Here is an 11,801-nt window from a genome sequence, read left to right on the forward strand (position 1 = left end):
TGCTCAAAATGTAGATCCCCAACTTTGTGCTTCAGTTGCAAACTTGCAATTTATTTGTTTGTAGCTTTGATTTGTAATTTTTCATTAATATCCATGAGTTTTAATAGGATCAAAATAAATACGTAGTTTATAACTGTTGTATGGAATAAAGCTTATAATAAATGTGAGTCCATGTGCTTTGGGCAAGATTGCATAATCAATGTTTACTATTTAACCTCTCACCTCTTTCTCCCCAGTATCCTGCCTTAAAGGAGAAAGGAGCCTTAGAAAAGCATATGTTATGATGAGTTGATTGACAGCGTGGTCACGCCACCAGGAAGCAAAGGCTTTCAGAGCTGAATGCAGATGGCAGGATGCTCTTCTGATAAAACTACTTAATAATCAATATCCAAATGGAGCTACACAGAGGTCTCAACGCTAATGTTCTCCTGCCTGACACGCTCACTACCGGCCAAAAGCAATGAGGACAGTCTCAAGGTCATTTAAAATTGGCAAAACTATTTATCCACAATTTGCAAAGGGCTGCTTGCTGCGTCAATGTCCCATTTTGTTTTGTTTGCTTCTTTTATTATTTTATTTAAATATATATATAGATCTTGTTTAGATTTTAAATACACCAAAATTGATTTTGTCCATGAGCATACTTTCAAAGAAACAGTTTGATCATCGTTATGAATTAAAAAATAACAGTTAAGTAACGTGTGACCCATTAACACAATTATACATGTGACATTAATTTCACAATATATTACACACATATAAATATATTTCTAATATATGCATATATACAGTTATACATCGTGTTTATATTCCATAGGCTTTCATACGCTTATTACTTACTGAGTCTTGCTTTCTCATCTTTAATTTATGAAGTTCCAACATATTTCAATATGCACATACAAACACAGCAGAAGTTAATGGGAACTGCCACTTCCAAGTACTTTTAATACCATGTTTACTTATCACTAGTGATGTCGCGAACATAACATTTTTGGTTCGCAAACTTCCGCAAATGTTCGCGAACCGGGCAAACCGCCATAGACTTCAATAGGCAGGCGAATTTTAAAACCCACAGGGACTCTTTCTGGCCACAATTGTGGTTGAAGGGGGGGGGGGGGGAGGAGACCTACTGTCCTTCCCCCCCCCGGCCCCCACCCCTGGGTGGCGGATGGGGGCCATAAAGATAATGAGGGGGGACTTACTGTACTCCCCCCACCCATGGGCGGCAGGTGGGGGCCATAAAGATAATGAGGGGGGACCTACTGTCCTCCCCCTCTCCGGCCCCCACCCCTCTGCGGCGGGTGGGGGCCCTAAAAATAACAATAAGGGGGGACCTACTGTCCCCCCCGGCCCCCACCCCTGAGCGGTGGGGGGGGGCCCTAAAAATAACAATAAGGGGGGACCTACTGTCCCCCCCCCGGCCCCCACCCCTGAGCGGTGGGTGGGGGCCCTAAAAATAACAATAAGGGGGGACCTATTGTCCCCCCCCCGGCCCCCACCCCTGAGCGGTAGGTGGGGGCCCTAAATACAAAGGGGGGGACCCTAATCACCCCCTCCCCCCCACAAAAAAATTATCCCCCTACCTACCCCCCTCACCCTAAAAATAATGAGCGGGGGACCTTTAAATAAAAACCTGTAAAAAAAATAGATAAAAACAACTTACCATTCGATGTTTTCTTTCTTCTAAAATCTTCTTTTTTCAGCCCCAAAAAAGGCCAAATAAAAAACCATAATAACCGACGCAATTAAAAAAAAAAAAAAAAAACAGCGCAAAAAAACATAATCCATCTTCACCCATGGAGGGCTCCGCACAGACTGAGCTCTGCAGGGCGGGGGAAGGCTTATAAAGCCTTGCCACGCCCTGCAATTAGGCTAAGAACACTCTGATTGGCTGGTCAGAGTGCTCTTTGTCATTTTACACAGCGTGGGAAAATTCCAAAGAACTTTCCCACGCTGTGTAAAATGACACAGAGCACTGTGATTGGATGGATTTCAAGCCTTCCAATCACAGTGCTCTGTGTCATTTTACACAGCGTGGGAAAGTTCTTTGGAATTTTCCCACGCTGTGTAAAATGACAAAGAGCACTCTGATTGGCTTAAACCCGCCAATCAGAGTGTTCTTAGCCTAATTGCAGGGCGTGGCAAGGCTTTATAAGCCTTCCCCTGCCCTGCAGAGCTCAGTCTGCGCGGAGCCCTCCATGGGTGAAGATGGATTATTTTGTTTGCACTCGTTTTTTTTTCGTTTTTTTTTTATTGCGTTATTATGGTTTTTTTATTTGGCCTTTTTTGGGGCTGAAGAAATAAGATTTTAGAAGAAAGAAAACATTTGAATGGTAAGTTGTTTATATCTAATTTTTTTTTTTTACAGGTTTTTAGTTAAAGGTCCCCCCCTCATTATTTTTAGGGTGAGGGGGGTAGGTAGGGGGATATTTTTTTTGGGGGGGGGGGAGGGGGTGACCAGGGTCCCCCCCTTTGTATTTAGGGCCCCCACCCACCGCTCAGGGGTGGGGGCCGGGGGAGACAATAGGTCCCCCCTTATTGTTATTTTTAGGGCCCCCTACCGCCGCTCAGAGGTGGGGGCATAGTAGGTCCCCCCCTTATTGTTATTTTTAGGGCCCCCACCCGCCGCTCAGGGGTGGGGGCCCGGGGGGGAACAGTAGGTCCCCCCCTTATTGTTATTTTTAGGGCACCCACCCGCCGCTCAGGGGTGGTGGCTGGGGGGGATAGTAGGTCCCCCCCTTATTGTCATTTTTAGGGCTCCCACCCGCCGCTCAGGGGTGGGGGCCGGGGGGGACAGTAGGGCCCGTGAAGGCGAACACGCTATGTTCGCCAGGAACCGTTCGGGACATCACTACTTATCACTATGTTTAAACAAATATGTATTTGTTAAGTGTGAAAAATAAAATTAAATATAGAAATATCTTTATCCTGCAACTGGGCGCCTCCACCTTAGCTCCTTACCAGTTATTGTTACAAAGTTAATCCTTTTCATCAGTCAGTCAATATAGAGAAAGCTTACAGAGAAAAGGAGAAATTAAATAAGGTTTCTATTGATCATCTTCATTCACAACGCTTGCCCTATCTTTGCCTTCACTCTCCTGGATTTGCTAAATTGTGAAAGAGAGTCTATAGCCCTGAAAATAAGTGTTTTGTAGGGGTTTATAAGTTCCCTATAATAATCTAATACCTCTCCAGCACACTTTGCTCTGTGAAAGTGAATTTATTAAGAGATTAATTACTTTGTTTTCAGCACCAAGACTCCTCTGCTTCAGCCTCACGCTCGCCTTGGTTAATATCAGTATCCCTACTCATGTCACCTGCGATCTCGTCCAATCCATTGTTTCAGACAAATTTGGGATGAGAACATATGTGTAGAAAAACACTGTAGTCCTCCGATCAAATGTTGCTATAGGAAGCATTTGATTGCAGAACCGACTGATTCTTAGTTATGGAGGCAGAAGCACCTCTAGTGGCTGTATGAGAGCCATTTTTACAAAATGGCATTGTTTTCCATCAAAGGGTTAAAACTACAGGACCCCTGAGAGAAGGAGCAGCCCCAATTAACGCTAGCTGCTGACGCCTCAACTACCCACCATACCTGAGATTTTTCTTTGGACATCTACTGCGAACTCCCCCAACTCTCCGACCCACCATGCGACTACCATAGCAGTCCATTGCGGCACCGTCTCAGTGCGATGGGGGTTAGAGGCCAACCAACGGACCTGGCAGCAGCACAGCACAGCGGACATCGGTAGACCTTCACTACCCGGTTGATGGATCAACAAGATGCTGTCACCCCCCAAGACCGGACTAATTTGCCTCTCAACGAAACTGTAATGTATAATGTTATATGACACACCTGACACCAGACAACACAGAATACATACCTAGACGAGACCGCTAGGCACACACAGCTCACCAGACATACGCGCTCCTATCAATGCAAACCCTGCTTAGTGTGAGCAAACCTTTAAGTTAAGACATGATACGCTACCTTCCTACTCTAGTACGACTTCGTCTAGCTTTACCTTGACGTAGCTCATCCCCACACTCACCTTTTTGGTGGTCCCTGGCCACATTATCTTTCCTATATCGGACCACGGGCAGGGAGAACCTATGAAACACCCTCGGACAAAACATCCTGACGAAACACTTAGGACAACCATAGATAAGGGATAAAAAAAATAAATATGTATAATAATAAAAACTATATGTATCAGGCGATGCAAAAAAAACAAAAAAAAACAACATATATATATATATATATATATATATATATATATATATATAAAAACATGTGCCAAAGACATAGCGGGTCATATAGCAAAACAACTACAAAAAACCCGAACATCTAGCTGGACAACATGACTGAATGCAAAGAGGCAGGAGACCGGAGGACCGGACACTTGTTTCCACAGCAGACCCACCCGGACAACACCGCAATATTTGAAAATGAACGAATGTTTTGTATAGTCAACTATGTCTTGTGTAAATGCATGCCTAAACTAACAAACTATATCACTAACTGTATCACACAGACCACCGCTCACGCTCAATGAACCGACCCCTCCCCCACCCACCCCAATTTATTAGCAGGTAGATTCACCCCCCCCACCCACCCCAATTTATTAGAAGGTAGATTCACCCCCCCCACCACCCAAAAAAAACCAACTTATTAGCATTATATTAAAAATATGAGTAAGAACTACACAAACGATTACATACAAAAAGGAGCACATGACGACGTAATGGTGGGTCACGGAGCAGCCGGGAAGAAGAGAGTCGAGAACGCTGACACACAAGCTGGCATCTCTTTAAAGGGCATAGAGGGTTATCTGACCCACATAGACATATTGCTCCATAATGGGATCCTCTCGTTGCTACCCTGTCCTACTACCCAATCTTCACAATCCCACTCGCAAGGAACTGACAGACAAAAAAAAAACAAAAAAACCCATGCACGACTTGTTAACAAAGACCCCTTCCCCACACCCCTACCCATGATTCGTGAACAACCACCCCCAAGCAGCACAATACTGCCAACCTGAGCTTAGCCACAACAGATCTTAGCCGTATTACTCCCAAAACCAAATGAACTATCAACGGTAACGGGGATACTCTTAGTGACGAGGTTCATGTCCCTAACCCCCATGACGGCAGAAAACCGACCGGAGATTAGGGTTCAAGTACCCCCCAGTAGCCTGGCAAGAAATAAGACCAGGCGATCCACCTTCCATTCTCCCCACCCCCTCCTCGGCTCCCCTTCCTCTCTACCCATATCCACCTACCAATACTGTTCATCCCAATCCCACCTACCCAGCATCCTGGTCCACAATCGACCTAACGACCTTATATTGACCAAATGTGTCACCACCATCTCAGACCTAGGGAGCAGGGGTGGGAGCAGATCTAGCCCGAGACCCTTCCCTACCACTAACACTTCACCAGGAGACCACCTCACACCACTAACATGGCCATGAAGATATCCTCCCTCAACGTCAAGGGCCTCAACGCGCCTCGCAAGAGACGTACACTATTTAGGAAATTAAAAAGACTAAGCCCAGATGTCGCATTCATCCAAGAGACACACTTACCCAGATCCACACAGGTCTCTCTCCGGGACCACATATACCAAGTAGCCGCTGAGGCACGTGCCTTTCAAAAACGAAATGGAGTGGCGATTCTAGTCCACAAAAGGTGCCCAATACAGCTCACACACACACAACTATAGACCCAGAAGGTAGGTTCATTATTGCGACAGGGCACATACACGCACAGCCCATCCATTTAATCAATGTATATGCTCCCAACAGCCCATCGTTGCAATTTTGGAATAATCTGTCAGACGCGGTTTTGTCCTTGCCAACGGGAATCCTAATCCTAGGGGGCGACCTGAACGCCACACCGTCGCCAGCCATTGACCGAAGCACACGCCCGGGACTAATGAGATCCCACGGTATGGGTACACAAGACAAATACCTACACCACTTCATCCAGAAAACAAGACTCATTGACGCGTGGAGGGCGCAACACCCTAGCTATAAAGACTACACATACCACTCACCTCCCCATGACACTTACTCCCGCATTGACCTATTCCTAACCAACCACACCGGATTCGCAAAGACCCAAAAAACCGAGATCGGATCCATAGCATGGTCAGACCATGCAGATATTGCAATATATCTAGCAGACCTTCGCGGCTCCACTCCATGGACATGGAGACTTAACACCTCCCTTTTAAAAGACCAACAAGTCATAGACGACATTAAACAACAGATAAATACATATTTCGCAGACAACCTGACCCCAGATGTCCCGATTGCAACGGTGTGGGCCGCCCACAAAGCTGTAATTCGCGGCCATCTCATCAAAATTGCGACACACAAAAAGAAACTAAAAACCCAATGACTTACACAATTATTAGACGCCCTACGCACAGCAGAACAATGACACAAAACAGACCCAGACCCGCAAACGTTGCAACACCTGCTAGACACTCGCAGAACCATCAGACAACTATTGCTGGACGAAACAGCCCGCGCACTGACCTGGACCAAAAGGACATATTATGACAAATCCAATAAGATGGACACACTCCTCGCCTGCATGCTACGACCCAGATCACAACGCCCCCACATCACATCCATACGAGCCCCCGACGGAAAACTAAAAACCTCACCATCAGAGATAGTGCAAACCTTCACATCCTTTTACAAAGCACTATACAACCAGCCCACAACAGGGGACCTTGCCAACATAGGCCTCCATCAGGGTACCTCAAACTTCCTAACAAGGCTAAACCTACCCAAGCTCCATACGACAGCTATTGCAGAACTTTCGACACCGATCACCACGGCCGAAATTAACCTAGCCATATCCTCCCTAAAAAGCAACAAAGCCCCAGGCCCAGACGGCTATGAGGGAAGCTAAGGACCACACCCAACCAGAGGCCTATAGACCAATATCACTAATAAATCACGACAGCAAAATACTAGCCAAAATACTGGCCACACGACTCAATCCACACCTGACACACTTAATCAACGCAGACCAGGTAGGGTTCATCCCCAACAGGCAACTATTCGAAAACACCAGGCGAAACATAGACACTATCTGGACACTCACCACAGCCAAAACACCGTCCTTAGTCCTCTCCTTAGACGCTGAAAAGGCGTTTGATCGCATGAACTGGCCCTACATGTTCACCCTACTGGACCACTTACACATACCCCCTCCATACATTACGGCAGTACGAGCACTATATACAAACGTCACAGCACAAATAATGATAACAGGGGCACGCAGTCCTCACTTCGACATACGCAATGGCACCCAACAAGGTTGCCCACTCTCTCCTTTACTATTTAGCTCACCCTCGAACCCCTCCTTCAAGCAATTAGGGAACACCCCGAAATAACAGGAGCCACGATAGGAAACCAGGAATTCCTGGTATCAGGGTACGCGGATGATGTACTCCTCACCTTAACCAACCCTATCCCCTCCATGCAAGCACTACTACCCCTCCTCCGGACGTATAGCGAGTTATCAGGATACAAAGTTAACATGGAGAAATCCAGCGCCCTCCCATTACACCTTACACAATCGGCCATTCATCAAATTACATCAGAGTACCACATTCGCATCTCGCCCACCTCACTCACATACCTCGGTATAAAGCTACCGGCAGACCCCACAGCGCTACACAGCCTAAACTACACACCGCTCATAGCCAAACTCATTACAGACATTGAGACATGGACGGATAAACCTATATCGTGGATAGGGAGGATCCACTCGATCAAGATGAACGTCCTACCCGTATCCTATTTCTATTCCAAGCCCTACCCATACCAGTCACAAAACAGGACTTAATGCCACTCCAGCGGACAATAGACCGCTTCATATGGCAAAATAAGAGGCACAGAGTAGCCCGCAACATACTTTATCGCCCCAAACCGAGAGGAGGCCTGGGACTCCCCCACCTCTACTTTTGCTACTTAGCAGCCCAATTGTCCCAAATAGCGATGTGGCACACACCCCCAGACACCAGAAGGTGGGTGGACCTAGAATCAGCACTCATGCAATCAGATCTCCCTCAATTCTACATTTGGACACCCAGGGAATGCAGGGCACTCCCAAGAACAACATGCCCGGGCATCACTAACTCTATTCAATTGTGGGACAAAATGGCCATAAAATACGGTTTGACATCCACCACCTCCCCCCTCACCCCTATACTAAGAAATAGGGCCTTCACCCCGGGTATGCGACCTTGGGACGTCAAAGGCCTTGAAAGAGCGGGCCTCCAAAGGGTCCATCACCTATACGTAGGAGACACAATAATCCCCTTTGCAGACCTACAAACCAGAACTACCCTAACACCAGCCAACTTTTTTAGGTATATTCAACTGCGTAACCGCCAACCTAGAGACTGCGAAAAGAGCCGCTAAAACCAAACAGACCTTCTTTGAAAGGATCTGTCACGCAGAACAATACCAACAGGGCATGATCTCTCAGTTATACTCCCACCTCTGCTCCTCAACCCAAGAATGGGGAACACTACACTATACTGACGGGTGGGAATCTGACTTAGGGGAGACCTTAGAAGGCACCGACTGGCAGGATATATGGGAGGCGAATACTAAAACCTCAATATGTGTTACAATGCAGGAACAGTCCTATAAAACAATGCTCCGGTGGTACACCACCCCGGTGCAACTATACCACATGAATAAGACACCCAATGATCTCTGCTGGCGCAATTGCGGTGAAAAAGGGACATATGTCCACATGTGGTGGACTTGCCCCAAAATTAAACCCTACTGGACGGCAATCCAAGCATTGATTTCCCAAGTCATGGACAGACATATTGCATTAAACCCTTGGACTTTTCTCCTAGCCAGACCCGTAGATGACTGGCCCATGTCGGACCAACGCCTGCTCAACAAAATGATCCTAGCAGCCAGAAGGGCCCTGGCCCAAACATGGTTACAGCCAGACCCTCCCCCGATATCCACGGTTATCACCAAAATCAAGGACTGTCATCTCATGGACGACCTTACGGCCAGAGTACGTGGCTCCACAAAAGCTTTTGCCAAGACCTGGGAACTATGGGAAAACTACCTAAATAGATAAGTCCTATAACCAGGCTAGACATGCGGCTATGATCGAACTGACGACCAGGATGCCCCCCCTGTATATGTCTGCCTGCCAGTCCTCCCTATTTGGTGGAGGTTATAACCAAGGTTCATGTTACATGCTCTATGGAAAGAGTCACTACTATGGAGCATAATTGACCTTTTTATATGTGTCATATTTGGTTGTTTGTTACCATTGAGTAGGGGGCCATTGAGTGCAAGCATCACATCTCTGGTTTGTTTACGTTTTTTTCTCGAGTTCTATTCCCACCAATGACTCTGTTAGGCCTTATTTAATTCTGTCTTAGATACAGTGCCATTGTGAAGTAGCACAAGGAAATGTTGGGTAGGCACACGTTCCGAGAAATGACCATGCCATAAGTCCAGAGATGACCATACTCCAATAGCAGCAAATAATTGAAGAATAGACTGGGCACAGGTCTAAAGTGCAGGCAGATTTACTGGTTGAAAAGTAGCAATTATTTGGCTCCTAACAGAGCCTTTATCGAACTCTGTTAAAAGCTCTGTTAGGAGCCAAAATGTTGCTACTCTTAATCCAATAAATCAGCCTTCTCTTTAGACCCATGCCGGGTGTCTTCTTCAAATATTGTGTAGCATCACAACCTAGAAGGCTACAGTAATATTCTATTTTCAATCAACAATGAAAAAGAAGGGCAATTGGACTATTTGCTAAACCTTCCCAGGTACATATAAGACAACACATAAATAGGATCTGTGTCATAATATGATTACATATTGTTCCTAACAGGCACTACCACTGATTTAATTTCTCCAGAAAAAAAAAAAAAAACAGTTGGAATGCACCCAACATTCTTAACATGTCATCTGTCTAGTAAACAATTATTGTAAAGTCTATAAATTTATGAGTTCCGTAATGGTGTTTGTTCCATCAACCAGCCTGATGCTTAATTTTTACTTTAGTAGCCAGAAATAGCCAAGAATGGCCCCCAAATATTCTATCGCAAAGTAATATTACTGAAAAAGGACTTTAAAACCATTCTGCCTGTGTAGCAAAGTCAGCATATAATTAAGGTCTGAGCATATTATCCTCTTTTGTAGAAGGCAGATGTGTTCTGTTTTCTGGCTCATATGTCGGTTGGGGAGGTAAATATGGCCAATGGTGAATATTCATTTGTGTATCATTATTTCCAGCTGCAAGGATGCACTGCATTGTGTGAAGTATGATACCATAGGATCATATGTCAACTTGTTATGACCTCTTTGTATGGCAAATTGTGTATTTCCCCTGTGCCTAAAGCATCTAAACATAATAGTAAGCTTAATGTGTAGGGCTCACTGACACTGGACATGTGTATTAAATGTACAACTAGTACTGCAGAAATAAAAATATTATTATTGTACATAATATTGTATTTTATGCACATTGTAAATACTTACATATATGCAAGTATGTCACAAATATATTTTAGCAAATAGAGTATTTGTCATGTATGCATCTATTTTTAAAAGTGTCTATTTAAATGACTCTTCTTATAATGCTTTCTACCTATTTTCCCAGTCTGAAAACATCACACTGCTGTGCAAAATCAACTTGATCAAGAATTACCCATCTTTTACCCCTCAATGTTTGTACAGTACACATGTCTTAAATTCACATATATTCCGATACAGGGGGAGTACAGTATGATCTCGTCCCTCTGTCTGTAAATCTGCTGCAATTTATGGTACAAGAAACAATTGTTTTTATTTGTTGTTTTTGGAGTTGGTGCTATGCTGTAATTCCTGACACTTTAGTGCTGTTGCGGCTGTTTAGGTCCCCGGGCCCCTCCCTCAGTTTACTCACCTTTTCTCCCACTCCGCAACGGTCTCATCGCGGCTGGCCCTGCTTGACTCTGTTTTTATTTGTTGTTTTCCTATGTGGATCCAGCGACGCTGGACGTCCTCATGCATAGCTCAAGGACGTCCAGTGTCGTTTAAAACACTTTCGTATTCTAAGAACACGGAAGTCCCTCTAGTGGCTGTCTGATAGACGGTAATTATTGCAGTTTATAAAAACTGCAATAATTATACTTGCAGGGTTAAGGATGGTGGGAGTTGGCACCCAGACCACTCCAATGGGCAGAAGTGGTCTTGGTGCCTGGATTGCCCCTTTAAGCTGTAGTGATTATGATGACTATACTGTCTTTTTAAATTATCCTGTACTCTGAAGTGCTGAAATGGTCTGGATTTCGAGGGAACATATGTGGGTTCAAGGCTTCACTTTGGGAATCGACATCTGTTCACATCCTTGGGGTAGACGACTCAGAAGATAATATATAAACATTTCTGAGCTATGAAATATTCGCTGTTTGTACCGTAAGCAAATTTCAGGAAATAGGACTCTCTCTGTACAACTAAATCCATACAAGACTTTATTAAGACATTGTCTTCACCTGCAAGAATCGTTGTTACTGTGAATTAAGCCTTAGCCCTGTTACTGTGAGATTTATACAGTAAGTAATTTCACTTTAACACAGTATTAGACAGAGGAATAGTCAAGTCAGGCAAAAGTCAGTTAGAAAACAGCAACGCAAAAACCATACAGTTACAGTGGAAAGCAACACAGTGAGGGGATATAGATAAATAAGTTTACCCCTTTTGCATATGTCTACTGTAGATACAGAATGACGACTCCTAATC

The sequence above is a fragment of the Pelobates fuscus genome, chromosome 3 (assembly GCF_036172605.1).
Source record: "Pelobates fuscus isolate aPelFus1 chromosome 3, aPelFus1.pri, whole genome shotgun sequence".
NCBI classification, from domain to species: domain Eukaryota; kingdom Metazoa; phylum Chordata; class Amphibia; order Anura; family Pelobatidae; genus Pelobates; species Pelobates fuscus.